Source organism: Orcinus orca, chromosome 19 (genome assembly GCF_937001465.1).
Source record: "Orcinus orca chromosome 19, mOrcOrc1.1, whole genome shotgun sequence".
NCBI lineage: Eukaryota > Metazoa > Chordata > Mammalia > Artiodactyla > Delphinidae > Orcinus > Orcinus orca.
The window spans coordinates 25,403,146-25,418,788 of record NC_064577.1 but is presented as its reverse complement, the minus strand read 5'-3'; the positions used below and the strand labels follow the sequence as shown (position 1 = coordinate 25,418,788).

The 15,643-nt window shown below is 41.0% G+C and overlaps 1 long non-coding RNA gene across 1 annotated transcript in view; it reads left to right on the top strand.

Moving 5' to 3' along the window:
- The first annotated feature begins 3,820 nt into the window (after window positions 1-3,820).
- The window catches only part of LOC125962080 (uncharacterized), a 184,335-nt gene continuing 172,512 nt past the window's right edge, over window positions 3,821-15,643 (top strand). The window contains exon 1 of the long non-coding RNA XR_007473470.1: window positions 3,821-3,906. This is a non-coding gene — a long non-coding RNA (uncharacterized LOC125962080). The remainder of the gene's footprint in view (window positions 3,907-15,643) is intronic.

The window sequence follows — 15,643 nt, the reverse complement described above, 5'->3', positions numbered from 1 at the left end:
AAGGAGAAAACGGGGGTCAGATATGCTTTTATAACTACTCCTGTTTCATCACTGACCTTTGTAATTGGTCCTCAGGAAAATACGGAATTAACTGGAGATTATCATTGCTGCTTCCTAGAGTGTCATAAGGAAGGGTTCTTGAGTCCCGCAATGAGGTGAATGAATTCCCAGGCTGTTCATTACTAGCTGTGTTACTGGAGCAGATCGACTGAACTTTCTCATTCTGTTTCTTTGTTTGTAAAATAGGGATAGTTGTAGCACTAATTCAATAGCGGCATTAAATTAGATCATGCAGGAAAAGCACCTAGCATAGCGGCCCACCAACAAAATGTGCTGAAATAAGTTCAATGTGATGGGTATTATTGTTACTAGTATAATTAATGACTCTATTCCTGTTAAGTTGTACGCAATTCATGCCAGCTGGTGTTCTGTTCGGTAGAGAAGAAAATAAAGTGCCTATTTTCATGGAGTTTATATTCTAGTGGTAGAAATGGACCAATGAAAACCAAATACATAGAAAAATTTTCAGGTGGTAGAGGCTAGAAAGAAGAAGAAGCAGGGGGAAGGGACCATTGGGTAAGGGGTGCTATTTTAGGAAGCGTGGCTGGGGAAGACCTTTGTGAGGTGATGGTTGAGCAGAAACCTGACGTGATGGACATCAAGCCAGGTGCGTATCTAGAGAAGATAAGGAACTACATAAGCAGAGCCTTCTGGGGAGCACTGCTGGCTTGTTCATGGACCATCAAAGAGCTGGAGTAGAGTCAGGGCTGGGAGAGCAGGAGAAGATGAAAAACCGAGGAGCATGCAGACCTGGTGAGCCGTGGCGAAGACTTTGGACCGTATTGTTTGGGCGGGGGGGTGGAAAGAAGCCATCTGAGGATTGGAGCCCTGGAGTGGTAGACCTTATCATGACATTTTAGAAGTTTAAGTCTATGCAGAAAATGGACTGGGGTGGGGAGAAGCAGGGAGAAGAGTCTTTGGCATCGGTCTAGGAGACAGATGCTCATGTCTGAGTCTAGAGATCACTGGAGGAGTAGGCGAGAAGTAATAATTTTTTTTTTCAGGTAGAAACAACAGGTTTTGTTTGTGGATTGGATGCTTAACCTTCTGTCTGCATTGTTTTTATTCCCATGTCCAACGTCAGTCAATGAACATTTTTAGGTGACTCAAGATAGTCTTGTGTTTTCCTAGAACCACACTACAGTAAAAACACAGGTATGTCCCTTCCAGAGTGGGGACCCTTAAGTAGTAGAGGGTAGAAAGATGTTGGGGATCAGTGAATGCCAAGCTTGGGTACCTGCTTTGCCTCTTCGTAACACAGTGACCTTGGTGAATTAGATGATGATAATAATAATAGGATGATGATAATAATAATGATAATAATAAAAAACACAGGGGACTTCCCTGGTGGTCCAGTGGTAAAGAATCCACCTTCCAATGCAAGGGACGCGGGTTCCATCCCTGGTCAAGGAACTAAAGATCCCACATGCCGCGGGGCAACTACGCCTGCACGCCGCAACTGCTGAGCTCGCGCACCTCAACTAGAGAGCCCGCGTGCCACAAACTGCAGAGCCCTTGCGCTCTGGAGCCTGCGCACCACAACTAGAGAGAAGACTGCGCACCGCAGTGAAGAGCCCACGTGCCGCAACCAGACCCAATGCAGCCAAAAAAATAAGTAAATAAATAAATAGTAAAAAAAATAAACAGGTTGGAATTCATTAGGCACTGTTCTAAGCCTGTTTCTTTTATTAACTTTTATTAGATTTTCATTATGTTTCCCACAACATGATGAGGCGGGCACTAAATGAGTTCTCCCCGTGTTACAGGTACAGAAACTGAGGTACAGAGAGGTTACCGGCCCAGTGACTGGCAGATAGTGAGTGACAGAGCTGTGGTTTCCACGTAGCTGTCTGGTTCCAGCCTTCACAGCCTTAGTAATCTGTCTACTGTCCCTCATCCCACATGTTTCCCTTCAAAGAGTATATAAACGCTCATGCACGCAAATAAACAATTGCATCGTGTGATAAATGCTATGAAGGAATAGCAAACTTGAGGGCGAGGTGGACATGAAGAACATACGTAGCCTGGTCAGGCAGTGCTTCTCCAGGGAGGTGACATTTAAACTCAGAACTGAAAGACGAAAAGAGTCTAACTATTCCCAGAGTGGAGGAACAAATATATATGACAGGCATTGAGTCATAAATATGAATGGGTGACGTGTTTGGGACACCAGCGGAGAGCAGTGTGGCTGAGGCAGAGAGAGCAGTGGGAGATATTTAGGTAAAGAGTCAGGAAAATAAGTGGAGAAGATCAGGTAAGATGCTATTAGGACAATAGACATCTTTACTGTCCAAAGCGGGACCCTTCTGAGAGTGAAGACAAATGTCAAATGCGCAGGCGCAGGTTGGCGCTAAATTAGGCCAATTAGGAAGTGTGACCACTTATAGGACCCTGGATTTGATTCGAACTGTAATGGAAAGTCATGACTGGGTTTTCTATTAGTTTCAAAAGATCATCCTGCATATATCCAACAGAAATTCATGTAGTTATACACAGAAATATGTGTACTAGAATATACACAGCAGCGCTATTCAAATAGCCCCAAGGTGAAAGCTGCCAGAATGCTTTTGAAGAGTAGAATGGATATACTTATAATGTCCGCTGCATTCATGCAATGGAATATTACACAGCAGTGAGACTGAGCGAATTATAACTACTTGGCAATAATATGGGTAAATCTCAAAACTATGATATTTGAGCAAAAAATCCAGTCAGAAAAATACTTACTATATAATTCCATGTTTATAAACTATAAACAATACAAAAAATGTTCTATGATGTTTCGGGTCAAGAAAACTGAGTATATTTAGGGAAGGTCATAATTGCAGTCTTCTTAATATACAAACTTTTGATCCAGGTGTTAGTTACATGGGTGAGTCTAGTTTGTGAAAATTCTGAGTTGTTCACTTATGATATACACACTGTTCTCTATATTATACTTAAAAGAGGCAAGATCTGCTTCTTACTATATAGAGAATAGGGTGAAGGAGGTTAAGAGTAGAGGTGGTCCCGGTTTTTACCCCTTTATTGTAACTTCTTTCTGGGATATATGCTTGATGTACGAGGTGTTTTATGCTACTGCATGGTTTCTCAACCTGGGCACTATTGATATTTGTGCTGGATAATTCTGTGGTGGTGGCCACCCAACTGTGGTGATAACAATCTCTGATATTTATTGAGTGCTTTCTCTCAATAGGGAGAGTTAAGGGGTTTACAATTATTACCTCATTTATTCTAACCAACATCCCTACGAAGGTGCTATAATTTTCCTTGTTTTCTAGTGGAGGAAACAGGTAAGATATTTGAGGCATATTTCCCAAGACATTGTAACCAGCTAACAGGTGACAAGGTCAGGATTTACACCCAGACAGTCCAACTTTATAGTGCGTGCGCTGTGCCGTCCCGTCTGTCGGCTTCTTGACTCTTCATCTGACACATGATGGATGCTGCAAAGGTCATGCTCAGATTGAGAGAGATCTGCTAGGACCTTACCATCCCCATAGTGATACGTCTTCAGACCTTTTCATTCTTTAAAGTTACACAAAGTTAGGTTTCATATTTTTAAAAAGTACTATGAGACTCAAGCTTAATAAACAAGTAATAGTGTGATTCACGAGTTACACCTTAATAAAACTTCAAGAGCTCACAGAGACCAATGTGATTATGGGACAAATTATTTCATTTATTTAAACAGAGAGGAAATATATTTTACAATTGCCTTGAGTTATATGTTAAACTAGCTTCTGGCCCTTTAATTGCAGACAAAGCTAGAACCACTATGAGAGACTCATGAATAAAGTGCCGTCCACGCCTGAAGAGGCATTTCTGCAGGCTCCAGATTCAGTGGTAAGCTCTCCCTCTGAAGCCCATTCCCTCCCCATGTGTGCTTCCTTAAGAAGTATTTTTCTCCGGTGCCAACTACATACGATCTTGAGTGCAAGAGAATCAAATATCAAAAAGCTTGCTTTAAATAAGCAATGTAAGTAGAATGACCAAGAACTAATATTGCTGAATTCTAATATTTGTCACAAACTCACTTCGTCTGGGGACATCTGGTTACATGTTCCACTTATCATGCCTCAGTGATCATTCTGTGAGCCTCCGAGTAACGCACGCTGCCATGCTGCCTTGAGTGTGGTTCTCTTCCTGTGCGCCGGTCTTCTCTAGGCAGGTGAATTGTGCTTGAAATGTTGGAAAGTTAGTTGTTTAGAATTGAGATGCATACCAAATAGAAATGTTACTATAAATACTGTTTAGACTCCCAGGCCACCCAAAGCCTCAAAGGAGAAAAAGAAAAAGAGCAGGAGAAGTAAACATGCCATGAACCATAGGCATAATGTGTTCTAGTAAGCAGGTGTGTGTGTGTCCATGTTACATATATAGATACACATAAAGGCACACACACATATGTATATATTCTTATCGAGATTAGATCCTATAATTTAAAAATTTTTGAAAGCTGTAAATTTGGAAAAAATTATGTTTTAAAGCTTTCGTTTGTACAGTTTTTAAAGTTGGTAGCATTCTTTTATACTTTTTTTAATTTAAATTTTTACTGAGAAATAATTGACAGATATCATTGTATAGATTTAAAGTGTACAGTGTGATAATCTGATATACATACACATTGTGGAAAGATCACCAAAGTCAAGATAATTAATGTATCTATCACCTCACATAGTTAATTCTTTTTTTTTTTTTTTTGACATTTTTGGTTTTCTTTTAGTTATAGAAGTTTAAATTCATCATCAAGGAAATATACACCTTGGTTTTTAGAAAAGCTGCTTTAAGGACATTTTCAAATATGCCCTGCTAAAGCAATAGTTATACTCAGAGGGAAAGATTGGAAACAACTTGAAGTTAAACTTTTCTCATAATAATATAAAGTTTGTCTTTCCTGGAGGTGAACTTAAAATTCTGCCAGGCATGTCATTTTAGGAAGTTGTGTATCTTGCCGTGGAATTCAAAGAAATTAGGAGAAGAGGCAAACTCGGGGGTGCCTCCTATCAGAGGTGAGCACCTTGGTGATGGACCAGGTCTGGAGAGTAGTGTCAAAGTGCCATCCTCAGACCAGCATCTTAACATCACCTGGGAACTCATTAGAACTGCAGAATCTCGGGCCTCAATCCAGGTCAGCATTTTCACAAGACGTCCAAGGACATGTGTGGACAGTAGAGTTTAAGAACTGGCACAAAGGACATTCCGTGCGGTACAGGCTGCCTATGGAGTCCAGCAGCAGTCTTATTAGGATTCATATTTAAGATTTCTTTTGGTTTTACTTTGTAAATTTTCTGTGTTCTGATACTTATTAAGTCTTCAGCTCCATGGGGAGTTAAGGGGAGGACCTTGTCCATGTTTGGAAAAAAGGTGCTTCTAGTGAACATTCTTGGTTCTGATGTAACATCCATTTTCACTTTCTAACAATTCCCAGATTTATCTTTGTTCACTTCTCCTCAGTACAGTCAGTGCACTTTAGGTGAAGTTGAACCTATTCTAGCTCAAGAGGTGGGTCCTGGATGGTTCAGCCTACCAGGATATATTATTTCTTCACCATATCCATTGGTTCAAAGTTGGGTATTATCTTAATTGGTCTGGGTTTTTATAACAGAATACCATAGACTGGGTGGGCTAAAAACAACAGAAATTTATTTCTCACAGTTCCAGAGGCCAGAAAGTCTAAGATCAAGACAGCAGCACATTTGATGTCTGGTGAGAGCCCACTTTCTGGTTCACTGATGGTCTTCTTGCTGTGTCTTCATATGGCAGAAGGGGGAGGGGGCACTCTCCACAGTCTCTTCTATAAGGGCACTAATCCCACTCATGAGGGCTCCCCCCCTCATGAACTAATCACCTACCAAAGGCACCACCTCCAAGTACCATTATAGTGGAGATTAGGTTTCAAAATATGAATTTTGTGGGGACACAAACGTTCATTCTACAGCAGATATGTAATTTAAGCCAGGCAGTCAAGGTGAATCTTGGCACTGTTCTTTGGAATGCTGGGTCACACACTCTCTTTCCTTTTTAAAAAGAATGAGGAAACATGTTATTGTTACTGGCAGACTTCCATGGCCTTGGGAGTCAAGGGGAGCAGGCATGGAGGAGAGTCAGACATAGGACGAAGCTAACACCCAGAAGGCAGAGGAAGACAGAACAAGAAATATGTACTTGATTCTGATTCATCAGTCCTGAAACCCTCCTTGTAGATAGACTTCTTGTTACAGAAGCTGACAAATCCCGTTTACGGTCTAAGACAGTTTGAGCTGAGTTTTCTGTGACCTGCGGCATGAGGAGGCATAAGAGATATAGTTTTACAGAAGGAGTGGCATTAGCACCATTGGAGCCGTGCTTGAAATACCAAGAGGCAACTGAAAAAGCGCAAACTAGCTGCCTGACTCCAGGGAGCTGGCTGACTGATTTGTGAAGTGCATAAGCATTTCTTAGAGAGATTATCAAGAACTTTTGGGGAGGGCAGCTTGGTAAAAGACAAATTCCTGGGTTTGAGCAAAAAGAAAATCCAGACTTTTTTTTTTTTTTTAATCCCTAAAAGGATGTGTGATCTTTGAAAACTGGAAATATCTGGAAAAGTTAGGTCGTATAATATGTGCACTACCTTGATTATGGAGTACTTGGCACATGTAAAGGAATGAATCAGACTTCAATTCATCTCATCCCCCAAATCTCCATACCCCATTACAGCCTTAGCAACACTGGAAAAAGAAGTGTTAGTGAGATTAGCTGGTTCCTGCCGCTGTTTGTCCCAAGGCAGTAACTGATACCCATCATCCCTTTCCTCCATTACCTTTTCTAGGCTTCTTCCCCCTTTTCTAGCGTTTCTGCTGGTCTGGGTGGCTTGCATAGTGGAGTGGCCCAGATTCTCATCCTCGAGGCTTCTGAGCTCTTGAATTTGTTTGTTTGTTTGTAGGTACTTTAACATTTATATTTAAAACTGGACATGAGAATACCAAGAGATGTCCCAGCGGCAAATATATTCCTCCCTGACTGTATTTTACAGCAGTGGCTCCACCTCCATGGGGATGACTTTCTGTGCCTGCGGTTTACTGCCATGAAGATCCCAAATTATATGTGATGGCTTTAGCTTAATTTTAGTGGAATTTTTACTGGCTTTCTGCTGAGAATATCTACTCTGAAAACCAGGATGTCTAGATCATAGAGCCTAAAGTTGCAGAGGCAGGAAGCACACATTCTCCACATGGGTCACCAGGTGTGGGTAGGAGTGGAAACACTCCTACTTCTGCCTTTGATTCCCAAACCCATGAGGTCTACCTGTTGGGAACACAGCACCATATCTGAGATGTTGGTTTAAGACATATACTTCATCCTGAAGGATGGTGTCTTCACAGGGTGTCTTCTCCAATCTGGTGCCTGGGGTGAACCTTCAAGAGGCCATGCTCTTTTCACCCAGCGGCTTCTGGATGGTGTGGTATATGGTAGGAATAGCAGATCCCATGGTCATGTGCCCATTGCCACACCTTATTTGCTATAAAACATTCCCTTTGTCAGGTATGATGTTATGTGGGAGTCCCATGATACTAGAACAGATACTCTATGAGACCTGGAAGAGTGATGGCGACTGAGCCACAGTAAATGAAAAATGCAAATGCATATCCAGAATATAAGTCAATCCACATTCTTTCCAAGATGCCGCCAGATGGCTGGCTGCTACACAGGAGGAATTCAGCTCAGGTGGGGAGGGTGGGCCATAGGCTTGGGCTCTGTGGCTGGCAGTAGCCCTGGTGAGAGGCAGCCCTTGCTGTTGAGCCTGTGCATAGCCTCCGCCTCAGCCATGCTAGTTACTCTGTACTTGAGCCCATTGTTCAAGCACTGGGATGTCCAAGGGTGTCAGAGGCTGGCTGACATCTACAGGCTGTATCATTCTGTCACCCTGATTGTGTCTCTGCAGTGGACATTGCTCTTTGCTCAATATGAATATGAGATACAAAGATGCTCACTCTTTGTGTTCATTCCCATTGAGTCATGCACACCTCTTCCTTAGCACTCCTGTCTGCAGTCTTCCAGTATTTCCAGGTCCCTATCCAATCAGCCAAGACATTTACCATTGCCCATGAGACTATGTGTATTCTTTTTTTTTTTTTTTTTTGCGGTACGCAGGCCTCTCACTGCTGTGGCCTCTCCCGTTGCGGAGCACAGGCTCCGGAGGCGCAGGCTCAGCGGCCATGGCTCACGGGCCCAGCCGCTCTGCGGCATGTGGGATCTTCCCGGACCGGGGCACGAACCCGCATCCCCTGCATCGGCAGGTGGACTCTCAACCACTGTGCCACCAGGGAAGCCCCCTGTGTATTCTTATTTTAGGTCATTTTTCTGTTCACAAAAAGTGGATAACCAGCAGCACTGGCCAAAATGCTGCCCCTAAGAGATCCTTTCCTTTATTGCTTTAGGGTCACCTTTAAAGGATGTCCTTTAGGGCCACCTCTGAATGGGGCTATAGTCCATTTTATTGGCACCTATATACTTAGCCAGTCCTTCTGCTATTGTTTATGTCTGTGATTTCATTCACAGAGATTTGCCTTTTTATGAGCTTGGTGATACTGTTTGTGAACTCATTGGTAGATCTTAACCTGTGTGGTATCTGAAGGCCTGAATTGGATAGGTTTTCTCCATAGAAGACTTGCTTTTACTGGTATCCAGGAGTCTTTGCTGAATTGCAGAGTCTCAGCCCATCACCAGAGTTCTAGACTCACCTTCCTCCTTTCTGTAGTTGGTTCCAGCTCAGTGTCCCAGTCACCCTTTTTGTGTCTCCAAGAATGAATCTCGTCTAAAGCCTGATCTAAAGTTATTTTGCAGTGGGAGGATCCCTCAGAGAGCCCTAGTTAACATAATGGCAGAAGGAGGAGTGAATTTAAGTGTCCAGAGCATTTATCGCCATTGATGTAAGGGAGATTTCTTAATGAACAGAAATCACCGGAAATGTAGAACTGAAAGCAGTCACTGATTTCTCTACTATGATGTAATAATAGTTGCCATTGTATGCTTTGCATAAGTTTTCTCGTTTAATCCTAACAACACTCCTATAAGGTAGCTGCTGTTACCCTCCCTGATTCCAGGTGAGGAAATGGAGACACAGAGAACTTATGTAGCTGGCTGAGTGTCACACGGCTAGAAAATCATAAACCTGGGCTTTAAACTCAGATATTCTGGCTTCAGAGCCCAGGCCAGTGTTAACGCTGGCTTCCACAGTGTTAGGATCTGTCTGGAAAAGACCACAGAGATGAAGTAGTTTTGACGGAAGGGGATATTATTATATGCGATGCATTTAAGCAACCTGATATTCAAACTTCTCTAGAAAGTTCTCTGTAACCATTTATCCATTGCTCCCAGCACTTTTCTAGGAGCTTTACTTTAGTATTTGAATTCTGAGGTCATTTTCAGCAACAAACCTATTGTTAATGTTGTGTCCTTAACTATGTCCCACTTCTATCTGTTATCTTGTATTCTTGCTGCAACCCATTTAAAAAACATCACAGCCTTTCCTTGTAATCTGTACTTCAAATAAAAAAAATAGCTACAAGGAAAAGAAACAAGCAAAAACATGAGGTGAAGAAAACAAACTATTTGTCAAGAAATTAATTTAAATATGGCTACTCAGATAATTGAGGTTGCTAAATACTACATTCAGAAGAATCATGTTGGACGTGACATCTCCTCCGAGGAGACAGCACAGAGAACCCTCTTGCCTTGTTCTGAAATCATCAAGAAAACAGTGCTGGGAAATACGCTAATCTCTCTTCACTAGGTTGGTATATCAGTTTTAATTGATACTGTTTGCCAAAAAAGGTTTCTTGGCAATGTTTCACCCTCATTCTATGCCAAGAAACCGCTCCTCAGTGGATAACAATAAAAGGAAGTAGTTTACAATATAAAGTTCAATATTAAAGGAAAGTTAATAAGAAGTAAAATACACTGAGTGCACTTGGCTGAAGCAGCAGCGTGTCAAGCTACAGGAAGTCTTCTGCAGTGATTTTACAAGGTCTGTGGGTCTGGAATAAAACTGCTCATGAAGGGTCTACTACAGGCCCGACCTTCCACCTTCAGCCACAAGAGGACACGTGCATTTGCATTTCTTCTATGGGACACTTTTCCCAACACGTTAGATTTCTTGACTGGTATTTGTATTCTACACTGTGAGCTTTCAACATGGTTTTATAGGACAGATGGACAGCTGGGGGCCAGGTGGACGGAACAACGCAAACAATTGTTACACCACCACGACTTAACACAAAGAAAACAAAACATCCACAAAAGTAACCAGATCTAGACACGTGGCAAATACTTGTCAGCAATATGTACCCTGCCCCAGAAAGAAAGAACGAGCAGAAAGAACTTTCCCAGAAGTCAGTAATTTACAGTGACATGGCTGGCTTTGTTAAGCTTGACTTACATTTGAGTTGGAAAACTGTTGCAATGTTCAAAATGATGAAAAACAAAACAAAACAAAACAGGTGGAAATCACAGCAGGGATCATTTTAAGCATTCCCTTGAAACTGTCGCAAAGCAAAGCGATCACAAAAAGACACAGATCTAGAGAATGAAATGACTGCAGTTCCAGAACTGTGCTTGCACTTCCACGCTGAATAGCGCCAATTCATACACACTCACACGCCACACACACAAACACACACTCACATGAAATGGAATAAACTACATACAGAGGAGAAATATATCAGCTACTTTATGTTTTAACAATCAAAGGTGTGATAAAAACAAACTTGAGGGAACATTCAACATTTGACTTGTGGTCCTTTAGGCAAAAGTAGTTTTAAAATTTTCACTTACAGAGAATTAGCCTTAAAGGCAGCAGGGGTTTTGTTTTTGAGGGTTTTTTTTTCTTTTTTTGTCTTCTTTTTCTTCTTAAAGAGACCATAACAAGCATGACTGAACAAAGAATAAACTTCAAAGTCTTCTTCTTTGGTAGGAAGTGCTTTCGAACAAAAATCATAAACTTTTGTCAATGAGACCTTTGTTAGAAATGATGAGCACCTTTTCCCCACCTCTTGTTAAAGTCGTTAAAACTAGAGGAGGTTTCTCCACCACACAAAAGAATCCCTCAGTCAGAGGAAGAGTCCTGTCCTAACAAACCTTCCCTTTGCCCCAAGCATTGTCCTGGCACGGAGTTGAGAAGTGATTTTGTAATATATCACAAATGAGGAAACATTCCCCCCCTTTTCTTTCTTTTGTTTATTTATCCATTTTAATCTGTACCATCCTGTCCTCTAACAGATCTTTGGGGAATTTCTAAGGCAAGGTATTGTAACGAACACATGACAGTTGGAAAATCAAAATAGATTTACATAAGACAACTGCACTGTTTCTTTAACTGTATTTCACAGGAGTGGGGAAATCTATTTTCTGGAATTAAGAAAAAAGCGTCTCCCATCCCACTTTCCACCTTTCAGATCCCAGTTTGAATACTTCCCCAACAAGTCAGATTGGTCAGAAAAGGACCAGACGAGTAGTAGAAACATTCTATTTTGTGGTAGACGGCAGTGCTATTTTTGTTGCTTCCAAAGGCAGCCTCTCTAGGGCTATATTTGATGGTTAGAAGAAACAGTCCAGACCAGAAAGGTTTGGCGTCAGTCTCTTCAGGAGAAGTATAGAAGGGTAAGTGTAAGGAATTTTGGTTGGTAGCTATCATTTTAACTAAAATCGTAACGATAAATATCTTTCATGAGGGCGATGAATTCATTGGAACGTGTAACGGACATAATTAGCACTTGAGTTTTACCACCCCTTGTGATATTTCATCCACCCCGCCCACCCCAGATCCAGTTTCCTTCAACTACAGGTTGTTTTTGACTCTGCTGATGGGAATGAGGTTCTACATTTCAGCCTTGACTTGTCAAAACAAAGGAAATGATATTTGGCAATTATCAGTCTTTTCTTCGCCTAGATTTTTAGCAGCGTATTATGCAAATAGGGAGCACAGAACGCAAGTCTTAGTTTTTGTCCTGTGGAACAAAGACAGTTTCTAATGCAGGAAGTGGGAAGGAGGGCGACCCAGGCTGAAGTGGGCATAGCAACTTATGTTTGTAGTAACTGAAAAATGAGAAGGAAAACTTACAGTGTGCGATTTGACAATCGGCTGCCCTGGCAGGTTGAATTCTTATAAATGAGGGGCCATCCTTTCCCCCGATCACACCCACTCAGCTTTAGGCAAGCGTGGAGATAGGAATTAGACACCTGTAACAACAGAGGACCACAGAGAGCCCTTTATGGAAGAATTAGTCCTGGCAAGGACAATCCCATCTGTTTAAATTTCTGCTACAGCCTTTAATTTTCCAAATTGTAATGATGTTGCCATAGAAAGAAACTTTCTTAAAGAACAAGTCATTACCTTTTTTCCCATCTTTTCACATCAGGCTTGTTGCTATTGAGTTCTACTGAGAACATTTCATCAAATAGGAATAAAATGGGGAAATTGTAGAAATTAAGAAACTGATCAATAGCACTTTGACTAATCATGAAGTCCTGAGTAATACATTACTACCACCTGTACAAAATGAAACCCACAGCCTGTTTGCTTCTTTTCCCATCACAGCTTTGAAAGAGGACCAACGATATGAGACACTTGACAAAAGGAAGCTTTCCCCTCCATCCCCTTGGTATTCCAAGAGAAAGTCTCGTAAAATATCTAGTTCCTCTTACAGCTGCCTTAAAATGTCTTTATTTCAGTTAGTGAAAGTAGACAGCCATATCGTCTGACTTTAGAAGGATGTAGTCCAACGACTGAGTTCATCTTCCTCCAGTTGAAAGGATTAAAATGTTTCAAATTCTTCATTCTATTATTAGACCATATGGAGGCCAGGGACCAGGAGATACATGATGCCTGATTTTCTTAATCTCCCGTGTTTAGTAAAATACTTAAAAAACGCCAAGGCATTTAATCATCATCTATTGACTTAAGCCTCACCGCGCTCTTCTAAGAGGGCTTTAGTTCAAAAGGTCTACCTTAAGCGCAGGTCTAGACTGAGTAAAATGTTTGGCTGAGAAAATCAAGTTCACAGGTGGCAATCCTTCCCTCTGACATTCAAAAGCCTACTTCCTATCTCCACCCAAAACTTTTCCAAACTGCTACTGAACAAGCAATACATACATCCAAGAAGCATGTTTCAGTCTATCGGGTATTTCAGAAATGTAATTCAACCCCACCAAAATCTTTTAATCTGATATTTTATTATTAAATATCATTTCATAAGGAAATATGACTACTCCGAAAATGTTTTAAAAGCTAAAGTGAATTGTTTTCTTCTGCAGGAGTCTACCTTTACTTTTCTGTAGATTACTTGTTAACAGCGATTTTTCTAAAACTTTAAACAGGAGTGGAAATACTGATTTCCACTCCTGTTTGCACATTCTGGCAATGTGTTCACCATCAGTAACAACGCAGCAAGATGACAATGAATATATGGTATTGAAAATAGAAGTAGGAGAAATATAGCATTTAGCGTGTGCTTGCCCAGGGTATGAAGAATGCCTCTGTTGCCTAAGATTTGTGAGTACTAGAACAAGTTCCTCAACTTCTGAAACTTAGTTTCTCTTCCCCAGCCCTTTGTTGCTGTAAAGATTAAATGGTTCAGTAGATATGAATCACTTGGCTCAACTTCTGACACACAGTAGGCGCTTCATACCTCTAAATCATTCTTTCTTTACATTGCCTGAGCCACTGCACTACCTTTTTTTTTTTTTTCTGAAAGGCTAAGCTTAGATTCTTGCTACCTGTGATTTAATTATTGTTGGTGAATAATGTGCTAAGCAAATACTCATACTTCTCTTAAATCTATTTATTCAAAAGGACTGAAATTAGGATCTAGAAGAGATTTCAACACTGCCATGTTCACTGCAGCACTATTCACAATAGCTGAGATGATCTCGAAACAATCTAATTATCCTCCTAGGGAAGAATGGATAAAGAAACGCTGCGTATACATGCAATGGGATATTATTTAAGCTTAAAAAAGGAAGGAAAACCTGCAGTAAGTGACAACGTAGGTGGAAGTTGAGGATTTTATGCTAAGTGAAATAAGCCAGTGACAGAAGGGAAAATGCTGCATCATTACACTTACGTGAAGTGTCTAAAACAAGAAGCAAAGAATGAGAAGGTGGTTGCCAGGACCCGGTGGGAGCGGAAAGGGAGGGGTTGCTAATCACTATGTATAAAATCTCAGTTAGTCAAGATGAATAAGTTCTAGAGATTTGCTGCACAGCGTTGTGCCTATAGCTAACGATATCACATTATACCCTTAGAAATCTTTTAAGAGGGTAGATCTCATGTTAAGTGTTTTTGCCATAATTTAAAAAGAAAGAAATTCAGCATGTGCTCTCACATGGGAACAATCCCAGTATTTTGTTAAAACAAAATAGCTTTGCACTTAAGTGCAAAATTTTAAAAATACGTTTCAGAAGTCCTTATTTCTTTAGAGTTTCATATTCATAAGAATCGAGCCATTACCCAACAAATTCTCTTATTTTATACATGAATAAGTAGATGTCCAGAGATGTTAGGGGCTTCTTCAAGGGCAGATACTGGTGAGTGATTCAGTAACAAGAAGAGGGTCTTTCCTCTCTGCCACCCAGCCAGAAAGATCAGCATGAAAAGGAAGGACATTTGCATTGCAGGAGATCAAATTCAGGCTTCCTTACATAGGGCAGTTGGAATAACCAAAGATCAGATAGCTTTTCAGCCTGTTTCGGCACCTGCCCATTCTGAAATATGTACAACTGAATACATAATGGGTTTTGCATAACTGGCTCCTGTTCTTCTTGCTAAGTTTTTCATCTGTAGGCAAACAGAATATAAGAGACTTGGTATAAAACAAAGACTTCAGGAAGGTTCCTGAATTCAAAGCTCAGTCCCAATTCAGTCTATTATTTTCAGAAGCAGACAGGCTAATGTTTTCCTTGATCCATTTCCATGTTTACTAGGAGACAACACTGTTACATGTGATTGCATCAGAAAATATGGGAAGAGTTCTAGAAATTGACCCTGCCACGTGATTTCAGAAGACTCTGCTCTGTCACCAGGGAGTTTACAAGCACAAACAAGTTCCAATAAAGAATGAGCTGCCACTAACAACTGCAGAATACTGAACCAATTTCCAAATTGGGATGAGAAGGTTCTGATTATGTTTCAGTGAATGTATATATGAATATATATGAATACATCAACTGCAGCATCAACGGCAACTCTTCTTTGTATTCCCATGGAAGGTATTGCTTTCAGACACGCTTGGTCTAAGCAGAAGCATCTCTCACTTCACTTAGTACCTCTGAGACCTTTGGCGGGGAGCTGGGATTTGTCTGGGCACCCTCCCTCCGCTTTTGGTGCCTTTCCTTCCCCTTCCCGGGCATTTCATTCCTCACCCCATCAGGTTTTAATCTTGCTCTCATTTTCCAAGTACTTCCCTTTAGGTGTTTGTGATAATGGCTTAAATCATTCTTACTCCCAGAGGTATTAGTATAGAGGTTTTAGCATTTTACTGTGGAGCTCAGAAACCTGGAAAGCCTTCAGGAAAGAAATTATTTGATGACGCTGGGACAGAGAAGT